Source organism: Giraffa tippelskirchi, chromosome 10 (assembly GCF_054371585.1).
Source record: "Giraffa tippelskirchi isolate mGirTip1 chromosome 10, T2T-mGirTip1v1.2.pri, whole genome shotgun sequence".
Taxonomy (NCBI): Eukaryota; Metazoa; Chordata; class Mammalia; order Artiodactyla; family Giraffidae; genus Giraffa; species Giraffa tippelskirchi.
This window is the reverse complement of record NC_137284.1, coordinates 159,763,195-159,778,140: the sequence shown is the minus strand read 5'-3', so window position 1 is coordinate 159,778,140 and position 14,946 is coordinate 159,763,195. Positions and strand designations below refer to the sequence as shown.

General features: G+C 44.7%; 1 long non-coding RNA gene across 1 annotated transcript; it reads left to right on the top strand.

The window, feature by feature from the left end:
• The first annotated feature begins 572 nt into the window (after positions 1-572).
• LOC145522797 (uncharacterized) lies at positions 573-13,936 on the top strand. The gene is made up of 7 exons (XR_014066173.1): positions 573-1,671; positions 2,400-2,524; positions 2,818-2,920; positions 3,739-4,003; positions 7,008-7,415; positions 8,557-8,714; positions 13,062-13,936. It is a non-coding gene; the product is annotated as an uncharacterized LOC145522797 (long non-coding RNA).
• Positions 13,937-14,946: the final 1,010 nt, after the last annotated feature.

Below are 14,946 nucleotides of genomic sequence, written 5' to 3'. Positions count from 1 at the left end.
TTCAAAAGCATCAATTCTGCGGCGCTCAGCTTTCTTCACCGTCCAACTCTCACATCTATACATGACCACTGGAAAAACCATAGCCTTGACTAGACGGACCTTTGTTGGCAAAGTGATGTCTCTGCTTTTTAATATGCTGTCTAGGTTGGTCATAACTTTCCTTCCAAGGAGTAAGCGTCTTTTAATTTCATGGCTGCAGTCACCATCAGCAGTGATTTTGGAGCCCATAAAAATAAAGTCAGCCACTGTTTCCACTGTTTCCCCATCTATCTGCCATGAAGTGATGGGCACCAAATCAGGAAATCCTCAGACCCGTGTTTGCATGTTGAACTGTGCAGAACTCCAGGGGTCTTCGGGGAGTCCTCAGAGACCACCTAGGTGGGGGGAGGGGCAGAGGGTTCGGGGAAATGGTCCTCTTACAGCCTCTTCTTCCATCTGACCCCCTGATCCTACGATCACACAGCCCACCCTGGCAGGAAGAGCGGCTCGAGATGGAGGCAGGCTGAGACCACTGGGATTCCGACCTGAATCCGCTCTGCGTCCTCTGCCGGGCGTACCTGGAGCTGACCCCGCGCATTCGGTTGCCATGGTATCCAAAGCCGGCAGCGGAGCCTGCGGAGGCGGGCTCACCCGCGTGTTTGTCTTCTCTGATATAAAAAGCTTAGAGCAACTAGACGGTGGAGGGGTGAAGGCCTGTGAAGAAAAGCGCCAAGGTCCCCAGGACCATGTGTGCCAGGGAAAGCTGGGTCTCCCAAACGCCGGCTTGAACTGCCGCTGCGGCCACCTGCCTGAGTCGTCAGAGCCCGCTCCTTGCCACACGCCACGGCTGATGGATAAAGCCGGGCAGATACACCGAAACCACGGGAGGCCTTCCGCTGGACACAAAGGCTAAAGCTGAGGTGGGACAGGAGAGGGGACCCCCACCTCCCGGACGCCCTTGAATGTTTTTTCTGAAGTCCGTACCCTCTGCGACGAGAAGTGTGGCTCCCAGTGCCAAGGCTGAGTGATCGTGGGCTCCTGAGAGAAGCCCCCTAAGTCAGGAGAGAAACAGACCTGGTTTCAGCACCTCCTTAACCCCCCGGGGCACCCCCTCACTAAGGAACGCAGGCTCCCTCAGGAGGCACCCAGGCGATGACACTTAAGGGGAAGTAAGAAAGCAGACTCGGGGCCAGCTCATCCTGGGACGGCCTCCGCTCCAGCTCTTCAACATGGAAATGTCCGGCTGTGTCTGGAGGTTGTTCGGACTCCATCGTGGAAGCAGGGGCTCATGGAATCCCGAAGCGCACAGTGAGAATAGAATGCCAGCTCGGACCGCTCCGACCTCACAGCCTCCCCTCTGGTCCCTGGTGTCCAGATGGTGCACAGCAGGGGCTGGCCGCGCGTGGGTCACACGGATGCGCGAGCCAGAGGACTGAGCCCAGCCCGCTGACCTGCCCTCCGGACCAGTGCGTCCTCCATCCTGGGGCCCGGCTTCAGTCCTGGGACACAGTGTCTCCAGAGCCCCCCTGGAAACTTTTCTTCTCCAAGCCCTGCATGTCCAGCATCTGCACACGTCCACCGGATTCTTTCAAGTCTTCAGTTTCAACAAGGGCTCCTTTCTGCACGTGTTCAAGTTCTCTGGACCAAGACAAGATGGAATTGTCTGACTCACAAGAAACTGATGGAAGGAAAGTTCTGTCTCCCAGGCCTCCTGGTCCGTGGGCCCCTCTCAACACCTCCAGGAGCCTGCTTTGTCATCACCATCAACGCTGCTCGCTCCTGACCCGTCTCCATCCCCCCACCCGGGCTAACACATCAGCCATTCCCAGGACCACGAGGCCCCGTGGGTCCCCGCCTCTCCTGTCCTCACCATAGCTCACGCCCTCTCTTTCACTTTTCCTAGATGACTGAGCAGGGTCTATTCAGGAAAGGAAAACCCACTCCAGATTTTCACACAAACGTCAACGCAGAGAACTATCATGAGGATTAAACAGGACCAGAGGACTGGAGAGAGGAGAGGGGGACAGTGAGGTTGTAGCTGCAGGAAGCAGCCCCTGCTTGGGCAGAGGCTGGAGTGATGAGAATCTCGGGGTTCACAGGAGGAGCCCAGCAGAGTGGCTGAGAGGAGGGGCCCACCACAGTACTGCAGAGACAGGAAGCGGGTTCTGCTGACCTCTGGGGCGAGGCCACCAGGAACGGGGGGCAAAGAGCATGGACCCCGTCTCCTCCAGGCTGCAGGGTCCCCTCTATGGGCTCATCCCTGTAGGGACCCAGCTGGCCAGGGAGACTGGTCAGGCCATTCCCCCCACTGCCCCCCACACCCCAGGGCTGAGTCTGGAGGTGAAGCTGAGACACGAGCCTTGGTTACTGACTTGGGATGTCTGACTCACAGTGTTTCTCATCACTTTCTTCTGAAGCAGGTGCTGGAACGCCCAGGCCGTTGGCGCCTCCCTTCCAAGCTCAGGCCGAGCTGCTGTGGACCCTGCTGGCCACCCTACCTCAGGCTTCCTTCAGCGCTCAGAGAGCCTTCTGGCCCGGCCCTGAGGTCCTCCCCCGTCTCACAGATTCCACTCCATAACTCGTGTTTCCTGCGCTCTCCTTCCAAAACCCACCTGCCCCAAGCTCTTCCTTGGGGCCCGGTCTTCCCATGAGCTAGAGGCAGACCACATGAGCCAGTGGCCGATTTGAGGTTTTACCAGCAGTACTAGGCTTGCAGGGCTCTTGTGGGAAATTGGGAGCATGGTGGGTTTGGGGAACTCACTGGCCTGAGTTCCTAATTTCCAGCCTGCGTAAAGCTATTATTCTGAATCTCGCTGCTTCTCTGCTTTCGTCTCTAAGCCACTGTCTCATGGTCCCTGGTGATGCCACATGGCACCTCAGAGAGAAGACAGCCTGTGAGTCAGCCCACGGGGCCAGGATCTGTCGACTCGAGAAACAAAAGGTGGGATGAGTGAAGACTCTCTGAATGTCCCGGCGTTCCTGCCTCCATATCTGTCTGTTTCATGTCAGCTCTGCCCTGTTGAGCCCACCCCCACCCCACCGCCTTAAAAGCACACTGTCCACATGATGCATTTTCACAGTAACTCTTCCTTTGATTGAAGGACTGTTGCTTTACGATGTTGTGTGATGCAGTGTTGTGCTATGTCTCTGCCGTGTGACGATGCAGATTAGCTATATGTACATATATACATCCCCTCTTTCCTGGACTGCCCTCACGCCCCTCTATGCCATCACAGAGCACCGAGCTGAGCTCCCTGCGTTACACAGAGCTTCTGGCTAGCTATTTATTTTACACATGGTCGTGTATATATGTCAGTCCAAGCTCCCAATTCGTCCCACCCTCCCTTCCCTACACATCCACATCCTCTCTCTACGTCTGCATCTCTACTCCTGCCCTGCAAATAGGTTCATCTGTACCATTTTTCTAGATGCCATACACACCCCGTAACATACAATATTTGTTTTTCTCTTTCTGACCTACTTCGCTCTGTACGACAGACTCTTGATCAAGATTTCAGTCTGTTTTTAATGGAAAGGGCCTGTGTCTACCAACACCTGCTCACATCTGTAATAAAATGCTCAGGGCACCTGAGCCCAGATTAAATTGAAATCTGAGATGACAACTCCTTGACTTTCTTCCATAGAGTAGTTTCACCATCTACGCCCTTTTCCCTCCACGCAATGAAAATAATTGTGTGGCTCAGAAGCAAAAGGTCTCATCAGACATAAAACAGATAAAAGCACCACCTCTTCTTCCAGAGTGTGACATTTTCCTGAAGAAATGGGAGCCTTCCATGCATTTGCTGCATCTCCGTGAAGAAGCAGTGCCGTGCAGTGGACTCGAGGAAACACAGACCGTCGCTGATGCGCCAAGAGCTGGTCTTGGACAAGGGCAGTGATGGCACCAGTCTGTCTCTACTCTGAGCTCCGCAGATGTGTGTGCACTAATAAATTTCAGGTCTGGGCACCACATCTGAGACCGATGGCTACTGAGGTCAGGCATCTGGCAACCATCGTCACCCAGGTCAGAACTAGAACCAGGGCGTGGGAATTCAGGGGGACAGGTTCTGGCTCACATCAGGAAGAATTTCCAGCAGCTGGAGCTAGAAAGGTCCCGAGCAGGTGCAGTCTAGACTGCCTCTGGGTGTCCTGTGGATTAGAATCCAGGTCCATCTAGATGAGCCTTTAATGTTCTGGCTGCCTCTGACAGTATCTAAGTCGGCTGGGTCCACCCGCCAAAATTAGACCCTCACCAACCTTATTAGCTGTTGCCTAGCATCTTGCGTGTGTGCATGCTAAGTTGATTCAGTCGTGTCCAACTCTGTGACCCCATGGTCTGGAGCCCGCCATGAGACTCTCCAGGCAAGAATACTGGGGAGTAGGTTGCCACTTCCTACTCCAGGGGGTCTTCCTGACCCAGGGATCGAACCCGTGTGTCTTGCGTCTCCTGCGTTGGCAAGTGGCTTCTTTACCACTAGTGTCACCTGGCAAGCCTGCTTAGCCTCTTACTCCATCTTAAAGGCTTGGAAAGTGAGTATTTATTTTGTTAGAAGTTTTTCATCCTCAGTGTAATTTTTAAATTTTCTTTATTTTTAATTGATTTTTGCAGTTTCTCCATTTTGTTTTCAAGGTTTTTGATTGTCTTTATGATCATTATTCTGAATTCTTTTCAGGTAGTTTGCCTATTTCCTCTTCCTTTATTTGGACTTCTGTGTTTCTAGTTTGTTCCTTCATTTGTGTAGTATTTCTCTGCCTTTTCATTATTTTTTTTAAACTTACTGTGTCTGAGGTCTCCTTTTCCCAGGCTCCAAGGTTGCATTCTTTCTTCCCTTTGGTTTCTGCCCTCCTAAGGTTGGTCCAGTGGTGTGTGTGAGCTTCGTATAGGGTGAGATTTGTGCTGAGCGATTGTTTGTTTTTCCCCTGATGGGCAGGGCTGAGTGAGGTGGTCACCCTGTCTGCTGATGATTGGGCTTGTATTTTTGTGTGTGTGTTGTTAGGTGAGGCGTCCTGCACAGGCTGCTACTGGTGGTTGGATGATGCCGGGCCTTGTATTCAAGTGGCTTCCTTTGTGTGAGTTCTCACTATTTGATACTCCCTAGGGTTAGTTCTCTGGTAGTCTAGGGTCTTGGAGTCAGTGCTTCCACTCCAAAGGCTCAGGGCTTGATCTCTGGTCAGGAACAAAGATTCCACAAATGGTTTGTTATGGCATTAAGTGAGATTAAAACAAATATCCAAAGATGAACCCCAGACAAATGGCAGTTACAAAATCAGGCAAATAATATTTAAAATAATGGAATATACATATACACCCATAAGCAAAGTGAAAACAGTCCAACTAAAATATAGTATAGTAGATTGACCCAGCGAACAAAGGAAATCAAAAATTATACTTACCAGTTAAGAACAAAACTAACTAAAGCACAAACTGGAAAACAAAACTAAAGCAAGGTGCCAAGTGGGGAATAAAGCAACGAAAACAAAACTGACAGATATGTTGAGAGGAAAGGAAAGAAAGAAAGAATAGATATGCAGAGTTAAATAGAGGTAGATGAAGATTTATATACATTAAAGATTAACTGCAAGGGAAAAAGACCAGTAGGAAAGGCAAACAAAGGAATAAATGTAGAAAATTTCTTTAATTGAAGGATAGGTGCTTTACAATATTTCCTGGTTTCTGCCATACTCAGTGTAATTTTTTTTTTAATTCAAAGCTATAGGACCATTACCATTTTGTATTTCATTTTCATTTCCTTCTATTTTTCAGCGTCATATCCAAATCTTGACAAAACATAGCTAAGAGGCCTAGTGGATTGCTGAGCCTTAGGGTTTATTGAGTTATATTTTTCTAGTATGTCTGCAATGGAACCTTATGTAAGCTAGTTACACACAATTAATTTGCCTGAGAATTAAAATATATTTTCAGCTCATGATATGAGCTCTTGCCAGAAAGAATTCAGAGAGGAGTTTGAGATGGAAGCCTTGTTGAATGTTTTCTAAAATGTTTGCATCTCTCTTGGTAAAACGATCTGGTGAGGGCAACCGGAATTTTAAGATAACACCATAGCTAAGACAGGGTGTGGCAATTCCTTTAAAAACTAGGAATAAAACTACCATATGACCCAACAATCCCACTACTGGGCATATACCCTGAGAAAACCATAATTGAAAAAGATACGTGTACCCCAATGTTCACTGCAGCACTATTTACAATAGCCAGGATATAGAAGCAACCTAGATGTCCATCAACAAATGAATGGATAAAGAACCTGTGATACATATAAACAATGGGATATAAACAATGGGATATTACTCAGCCATAAAAAGGAACACATTTGAATCAGTGCTAATGACGTGGATGAACCTAGAGCCTATTATACAGAGTGAAGTAAGTCAGAAGAGCAAGTATCAAATATTAACACATATATATGGAATCCAGAAAGGCGGTACTGATGAACCCATTTGCAGGGCAGCAGTGGAGACGCAGACACAGAGAACAGACTTGTGGACGCAGGGGGTGGGGGAAGGAGGAGGTGGGACGGATGCAGAGAGGCGCATGGGGCACACACATCGCCACGTGTGAAATACACAGCCAGTGAGAATTTGTTGTTCGACTCAAGGAGCTCAGAATCGTGCTATGTGACAGCCTAGAGGGGTGGGAGGGGGTAGGAGGTGGGAGGGAGGCTCAGAAGGGAGGGGACATATGTAAACCTATGATTTATGTCGATGTGTGGCAGGAACCAGCTCAACATTGCAAAGCAATTATCCTTCAATTAAAAGTAAATAAAATTGGACAAAGACCCCACCATATCTGACCTCACAGTATGAGGAGGCAGATAACTGTCTAGGATCAGAGGCTGAAAAAGAAAGACTTAGGTGCTATGTAAGGTAACTTGGAGAATTCCTTTACTGAATAGTTTGCTCATTTGCCTTTCAATACTTGACATTTGTCTCTTACTTAGAGCAGATACAAGAAAAATGGGGAAACTTGGCTAATAACTTGCTTGGATTTATTGGTTTTCTGTTAACAGAACTTCTATCCATAAGACAAACTCCGGAAGATAGTGGAGGACAAAGGAGCTTGGCTTGTTACAGTTCATGAGGTTGTGGAGTCGGACATGACTTAGCGACTGAAAAACAACAACAACAGCAACAAATATACACGACATTAGTCTTGTATTTTCAAAGACGATGGTAGATGTCAAAACCTGTGTGTATTGAAATAGACAAAGGGACAATGATGACCATTCCTGGTTACATGTTCATACAAACTGCCAATAACTGTGTAATATGGGCTACTGTCTGACCGGAATAAACCATAACACTGGTCTGCCATCTTTTCTGGCTTCTCTTTGATCTTTTTTTCCTGCAGTGATGACCTTCTGCACCATGCCCTTCCATTCCGGAACAGGCCTGGGGTCAGTCACTGCTACCCAATAGTGAGTATAAGTCATTCTGCCCCCACCTTGGAAAATGTGTATATTATGCCTTCGGTCACATTGTGGGAAAGAGCGCTTAGTTGGAGAAATTCAGGAATCTGAGAGCAAAAAGGAGAGGAATTTGTTTCAGGACGCAAGGATGAACACGGATGTCCCTGAAACCATTGTCTTTTTGCAAATCTGTTTCAGTGACGTCCCATTAACCACCCCCATCTGAGCACTCCAGTAATAGTCTCTATTTCCTGCCGGCTAAGAATCCAACTTCCAATGCAAGGTCACTTTTTGAAGTTGAGTTTCATCTTTGCTTTGATGAATGGATGTATTTGAATGAACAGAACATTCTGTCTCACTGCTAAAGATAAAGTGTATAGATAGCATTTTTAAAGGCTGTAGAGCAGAGACCCTACCAACAAAGACATTTAGTTTGCTTTAATTGTGGCTATTTTAATGCATATTGGTGATTCAAATTCATAAAGGCTCCATGAGATAATGCAATTGTGCTAAAAAAAAAAAAAAACTTTCCAGCTTTATAAATTGGAGAAATTAATCAAATTAAAATAGTCTCGAGAAAGTGTTCCACGGGATTCCATCCAAATGGTGGACAAGATCTTGGCCTTTTAGATGGCAGGTTGCCTGAACCCTTCCCTAGCATCAGTCCATGTGGTTGCTGATCAAGGCCGCTCATCCAAGCTCAGTAGAGATGCCTTGTTGCCTTAGTTAGGAAACAGTTCATAATTGTAATAATATCAGTAGTGCTAATTTGAAAAGTTCAAGATTAAAGGGCAGCTGTGTTGACATTAAATCATCCCTTGATAATAGATTTGACTTTTAGAAACATCCAGGATTATAAACCAATGAAAAGGAAATACTATTTCCCTCACCAATACGTTAGAAAAGAATGGAAACTCATTGTCTTACTGCATTTATTTGATTGCTCAAAAGGTTTAAGGTTTTTTTTCAGACCTTTATTGACCATGTATTTCTTTTGGGGGAATTGTCTTTTTATGTCTTTTGACTATGAATGACTCATAATGTCCTTAAACATGAAGGTTCAAAATTTGTCAGACATGTTTCATTGACTTTTAGCAGTTTTGTTTGTGTTTTCTTCTTCCAAAATAAAAAATATCTCTATTGTTTTCAGGAACCATAAAAACTATATATGCTAAATGCAAAAAAAGAAAGAAAGACAGAAGGAAAATAAGAGAAAAAGGAAAGACTCAAACATACAGAAAAATAAGAGGAAAAAGACTAAAATCATCCAAAATTACATCACTAAAGAAAACCACTAATAGTATGCTGGTAAATGTTTTTCTGGACATTTTTATGTGAACCACAATTTTATACAAATGTATTATTGTATGTATTTTGTTATATAATCTTTTATTTACTAAAGTCTATATCATGGATCCTTTGGTCAATACCAATGAATATAGCATTCAGACCTGCTATTCCAGTCCAAATATCTACTAAATCATTAACATTTTTTTTATTATTAGACTTTTTAATTGTTTCCAATGTGGGGCTATATTATAAACACTAAATGGAAAACTTTGACCATATATTTTGGTGAACACTTTTCTGGTAATCTCCCATAGGTGAACTCTTAGAAGTGGAACTGCTAGGCTAAGTTTAAACTCTGACACATGTTACCAAACCATCTTCTCAAAAGATTGCGTCCAATGGCACTCTCACCCATAGTGTATGAGAATATCTTTTGCTCCACACTTTCTTCAACCGCCAGTTTTTTCAAACCTTTAATTCTCTTCTAAAATGAAGAAACCAACACAAGAAGTATATTGACTCATAGCTCTGGGGATCAGAAGTCCTAACATCAAGGTGAACATGGGGCAGCATTTCTTCCGGAGGATCTCGGCACTGGCCAGTTTCCAAGACTGTCTGTATCCCATGAGGTTCGGTCTCTTCCTCTATCTTCAAAGTCCAAAGTTCAGCATCTTTAAACCCCTCTCCCTCTCTCTCCAGCATCTCCTTTCTCTCTGACCCTCCTGCTTCCCTCTTTTAAAGACTCTTTTGGTTACACTGGACCCACCCAGATAATCCAGGATCAGCTTCTTATCTCAAGACCCTTAATCACACGTGCCAGATAAGATAACATATCAGTGTTTGGGGAGTTGGACCTCTTGTGGCTCTGGCGGTGGGTGCAGGGAGGGGCAGCTTTATTCTCTCTCCCACATCAGTCAAGGCCGCTATGACCACCCAGTCTTTGATCTACGCTATTTATTTTCATAAACCGATTGCTGCAGATGAAATATTTTTTCAAGATTCAACAATGACATCAAAATGTATACTTGGTTAGGATTTGACTGACCTGCATACATTTAAAATTAAATGTGTGGTTGTTGTTTTTACCTCAGAAGCAAAAATTGAGTTAATTACATCCTTCAGTTCATCAGTTCAGTTCAGTCGCTCAGTCATGTCCAACTCATTGTGACCCCATGGACGGCAGCACGCCAGGCCTCCCCATCCATCACCAACTCCTGGAGCTTATTCAAAGTCATGTACATTGAGTCGGTGATGCCATCCAAACATCTCATCCTCTGTCAGCCCCTTCTCCTGCCTTCAATCTTTCCCAGAATCAGGGTCTTTTCTAATGAGTCAGTTCTTCACATCAGGTGGCCAAAGTATTGGAGTTTCAGCATCAGCATCAGTCCTTCCAATGAACACCCAAGACTGCTCTCCTTTAGGATGGACTGGATGGATCTCCTTGCAGTCCAAGGGACTCTCCAGAGTCTTCTCCAACCCCACAGTTCAAAAGCATCCATTCTTTGGCGCTCAGCTTTCTTTATGGTCCAACTCTCACATCTGTACATGACCACTGGAAAAACCATAGCCTTGACTAGACAGACCTTAGTTGGCAAAGTAATGTCTCTGTTTTTTAATATGCTGTCTAAGTTGGTCATAGCTTTTCTTCCAAGGAGTAAGCGTCTTTTAATTTCATGGCTGCAGTCACCATCAGCAGTGATTTTGGAGCCCAAGAAAATAAACTCACTGTTTCCATTGTTTCCCTGCCTATTTACCATGAAGTGATGGGACCAGATGCCATGATCTTAGTTTTCTGAACGTTGAGCTTTAAGCCAACTTTTTCACTCTCCACTTTCACTTTCATCAGGAGGCTCTTTAGTTCTTCTTTGCTTTCTGCCGTAAGGGTGGTGTCATCTGCGTATCTGAGGTTATTGATATTTCTCCCGGCAATCTTGATTCCATTCGTGTTTCTTCCAGCCCAGCATTTCTCATGATGTACTTTGTATATAAGTTAAATAAGCAGGCTGACAATATGCAGCCTTGATGTACTCCTTTCCCAATTTGGAACCAGTCTGTTGTTCCATGTCCAGTTCCAACTGTTGCTTCCTGACCTGCACACAGGTTTCTCAGGAGGCAGGTCAGGGTCAGTTCATGACGCGTTATCATCACTGGGTCCTGCAGGACCAAATCCCAGTTTAGTTAATCTCTGGAAGAAATAACCATTCTAGTGTTCTAATGTGCACCCTTTTCTTTACACGTGTTCCTTTAAGAGCACATTGTTTCTCTCTCTTTCTCTGTTCTAAATGTATAAAATGTCACCACAGGTCTTACTCATTTTCCCATTCACTTCACACAGAATTATATTTTAAGATCTATTTTTGTTGCTGCTTATATGTCTGTCATTCTAACTGTTGCAAAACACTCCATCCCATGCATTCATCACACACATCAGTGAAGAGGAAGTATATGATTTGCTTTTACTTCATGTTTTTAATCACTGGAAATCAGATCTTTTTCCTATTATATTTTCAAATTTGTTCTTTTTCTCCTGTGTGTAAGCTCTCATATTTGTACATTTATTTTATATCTAGCAAACTCCCTTATCTCAGTCATTAGTTGTGATAGGATTTTGGCCGATAATTTTGTGCTTTTAGGAAATATTTGGTACACTTATAAGTACTAGGAGTGTGTTTCCTGCTTTCTGGACTAGTTTGCTAGCACAGAATAAAGTACTGCAGACCGGGTGGCTGAAACAGCAGAAATGTGTCGTCTCACACTTGTAGAGCCTGGAGTCCCAGGTCGCGATGCAAGCCGGGCTTGTGCCTTTGGAGACCGCGAGGGAGCCGCTGTGCCAGGCTCCCCCCCGACTCCCGGTGTCTTGTGTGCTTCTTGGATCACAGAGGCATCACCCCCATCTCTGTCTTCATCTTTACGTGGCCTCCTCCCTCGGCACACGTCTCTCTCTGCATCCGAATTTACCCTTTGAAGAAGGATGTCAGTCATATTGGCTTAGAGTCCACCCTATGATTTCATATTAACTTGATCATTTGCAAAGAACCTATTTTCAAATAAGATCACACCCTGCAGTGTGGCCGTTAGGGTTTCAACATATTAATTTTGGGGGGGTGGTTCAACTCATTTACTTTCTTTTTTTTTTTTTTTCCTTCATTGTGCATTTATTTTTTTTTTATTTTAGTTGGGGGCTAACTACTTTACAATATTGTAATAGTTTCTGCCATACATTGACATGAATCAGCCATGGGTTTACATGTGTTCCCCTTCCTGGACCCCCCACCCACCTCCCTCCCCATCCCATCCCTCTGGGTCATCCCATTGCCCCAGCCCCGAGCCCTTGTCTCATGCATCGAACAAGGAATGGTGTTCTGTTTCACATATGATAATATACATGTTTCAATGCTATTCTCCCAGAACGTCCCACCCTCACCTTCTCCCTCAGAGTCCATAAAATCATTTACTTTCCGATATTTATAGTTTTGATTCATTTTCTTATTGTACTGCTTCATCTTAACCTTAATGATAATTGTTAATAATAGTTATTACAATAGCCATATTTGTATTATTATACAGTTATTATTGCATTGTTATTATGTATTGGTATTATTTGCATTATTCAGAGAAGGCAATACCACCCCACTCCAGTACTCTTGCCTGGAGTGTCCCATGGATGGAGGAGCCTGGTAGGCTGCAGTCCATGGGGTCGCTAAGAGTCGGACATGACTGAGCAACTTCACTATCACTTTTCACTTTCATGCACTGGAGAAGGACATGGCAACCCACTCCAGTATTCTTGCCTGGAGAATCCCAGGGACAGGGGAGCCTGGTGGGCTGCCGTCTATGGGGTCGCACAGAATCAGACACGACTGAAGCGACTTAGCAGCAGCAGCATTATTATTACTAATGAGACTATCTCTTTATAAATTATGGTACCAGATATTGCTTTCAGACAGATCTGTTTCAGATGTCAGAGATACATTTCTAGTTTTCAAAGAGGGCTTCCTTTCTATTTTAATCAAAATGGATATTTTTAATCAATGCATTTGCAACGTATTTTTGAAATATCTGAATTAATTAACATTTAACCTAAAACAGAACCAACTGATATTGCATTGTAAGAATACACCATAAGTTGGGTTTTGTGTGTTACTCTTTCAATATAGTGCTAAATTAATGTTTGCTAATATCTTACTTAAGGTTCTTACATCTATTTATATAAGCAAAATTTCTTTATAGAATTTAGTGTGTGCTATTTTTTTGCAGTTAATTTTTGAGCAATTACAATATGCCAAGAAATGCACTAAATAATATTGAATGTATCGTATTATTAATATCTAATCCTCACTCCTCACATTTCCTCCCATTTTATAGATTTCATTAAAGGCCACATTACAAGCATCACTTGGAATCTGTGGGGGATTGTTCTGGAGCCTCAAGAACATGAAAATCAATAGATGCTCCATGGCACTCTGTATCCACGGTTCTGCAGCCTCAGACTCAACCAACCTCAGATGGTGTTGTCCTGTACATATGTACTGAAAAAAATCTGAGTATAATGTGACCCGTGCAGTTCAGGCCTGTATTGCTCAAGACTTAACTGTACTTGTTCAAGGGTATAGCTGGTGGGTGCAATTTTCCTTTTTTCTTGTTTTACATTTAGCATGATTTCCTCTATCCTTTCTTTCTTTCCTTTCTTCCTTCCTTCCTCACTCACTCCTTCTCCGCCCTTTTTAACTTCTCCCCTCTTCCTACCATCCTTTTTTCATGATTCCATATATTTTAGTCTTTCCTGCTGCCTCTCCTCTTTCCTTTCCTCTCCTTTCTTCTTGTCTTTTTGCGTCCACATGTTGTGGTCTTGGGACACAGCCTGCATATATCCTGCTCTTCCAGCTTGAGATTTTATTTATGGCATAACACTTGCTGCATTTTAGCCAATTTTCCACAGTCCTTTCAAAAAGTTATATTTTCTCTAGGGTATTAATTTCTATATTAAATCATTCTTAATTTCTTTGTTAAATCTCTCTATACCTTTCTTTAAAATTTGCTTCATCTGTCAAACACAGGTAGAAATATTAATGATAGGTTTCCTATTACATTTAGTCTCTGTCAGCATCTCATGAATTCCTAACATTAATTTATCTATTTAAAGACAAAGCCTCAATTCAATGCTGAAAAGTTCAGTACAACTATGTATCTTTGTTGTGAGTGGTACCCATTATAATATAAAATTATTGTCTTAGCCCTTTCAGTGTTTTTCCTTTGAAGTCTGCAGTGTACGGTAATTCAGTGATTTCTTTTCTGTATACATGTACACAACCCATCTTTTGAATCCTTTTCCGTCACTTCACTTTATATACTTGTAAGTAGCACATGGGGGGTTATAACTCTATCCAGGAGCTGTTATTTAACTGAAAGAGTTATTTATGCAGGACTGGTCCCTGCATGCTCCTCGTAGGAAAGGACCAGCTTCCTGCAAAGCTCAGTGGAAAGCAGACTGCAGCCTCAGGCTGGGACCCCAGCCCCCGCCACACTAGGGGTTGGCGTGGTCCAGCGTGGCTCCAACAGTGAAGCTGTGTCCCCAGGAAGGGAGCCAAAGCCCAGCTTCTCCATGTCACTCTGCTGGAGGACACCCATTCCTATTAACACAGAAGGGGGCCAGGAGTTCCAAGCTACACAGCTTCTGAGCCCCACGGTTTGAGGAAGGGACCACCTTGGAGACGCTTGCTGCCCTGGTGACCATTCTTGCTCCTGTGTTTGTCAAGCATCTTCCTCCAAAGATGCGGCTCCTTCTGCCAGACTTGGCATGCTGGCCGCTTGGTCCCTTACCTCCGTTTGCCCAACAGTTGCTTATTACTTTATCGGATGGTTTCGGTGACTGTTCCACATGGCATCCTGTCCTGTGTGCTTTACCATCCCAGGCACCTCCGGACCCTGACAGTCTCCTCTATCCAGGGCATGACCCCAAATCAAAAGACACCTGAGGGTCAAGGCAGCTGAGGAACCCCAACAATGCGGGCATCACTTGGGTGCCGTGAGCTAGACTAAACCTCAGAGAGTCAAAAGGATGGAGTGAGTAAAAGTCACTCAGTCGTGTCCGACTCTTTGCGACCCCATGGACTATACAGTCCATGGAATCCTCCAGGCCAGAATACTGGAGTGGGTAGCCTTTCCCTTCTCCAGGGGATCTTCCCAAGCCAGGGATTGAACCCAGGTCTCCTGCATTGAGGGCGGATTCTTTATCAGCTGAGCCACAGAG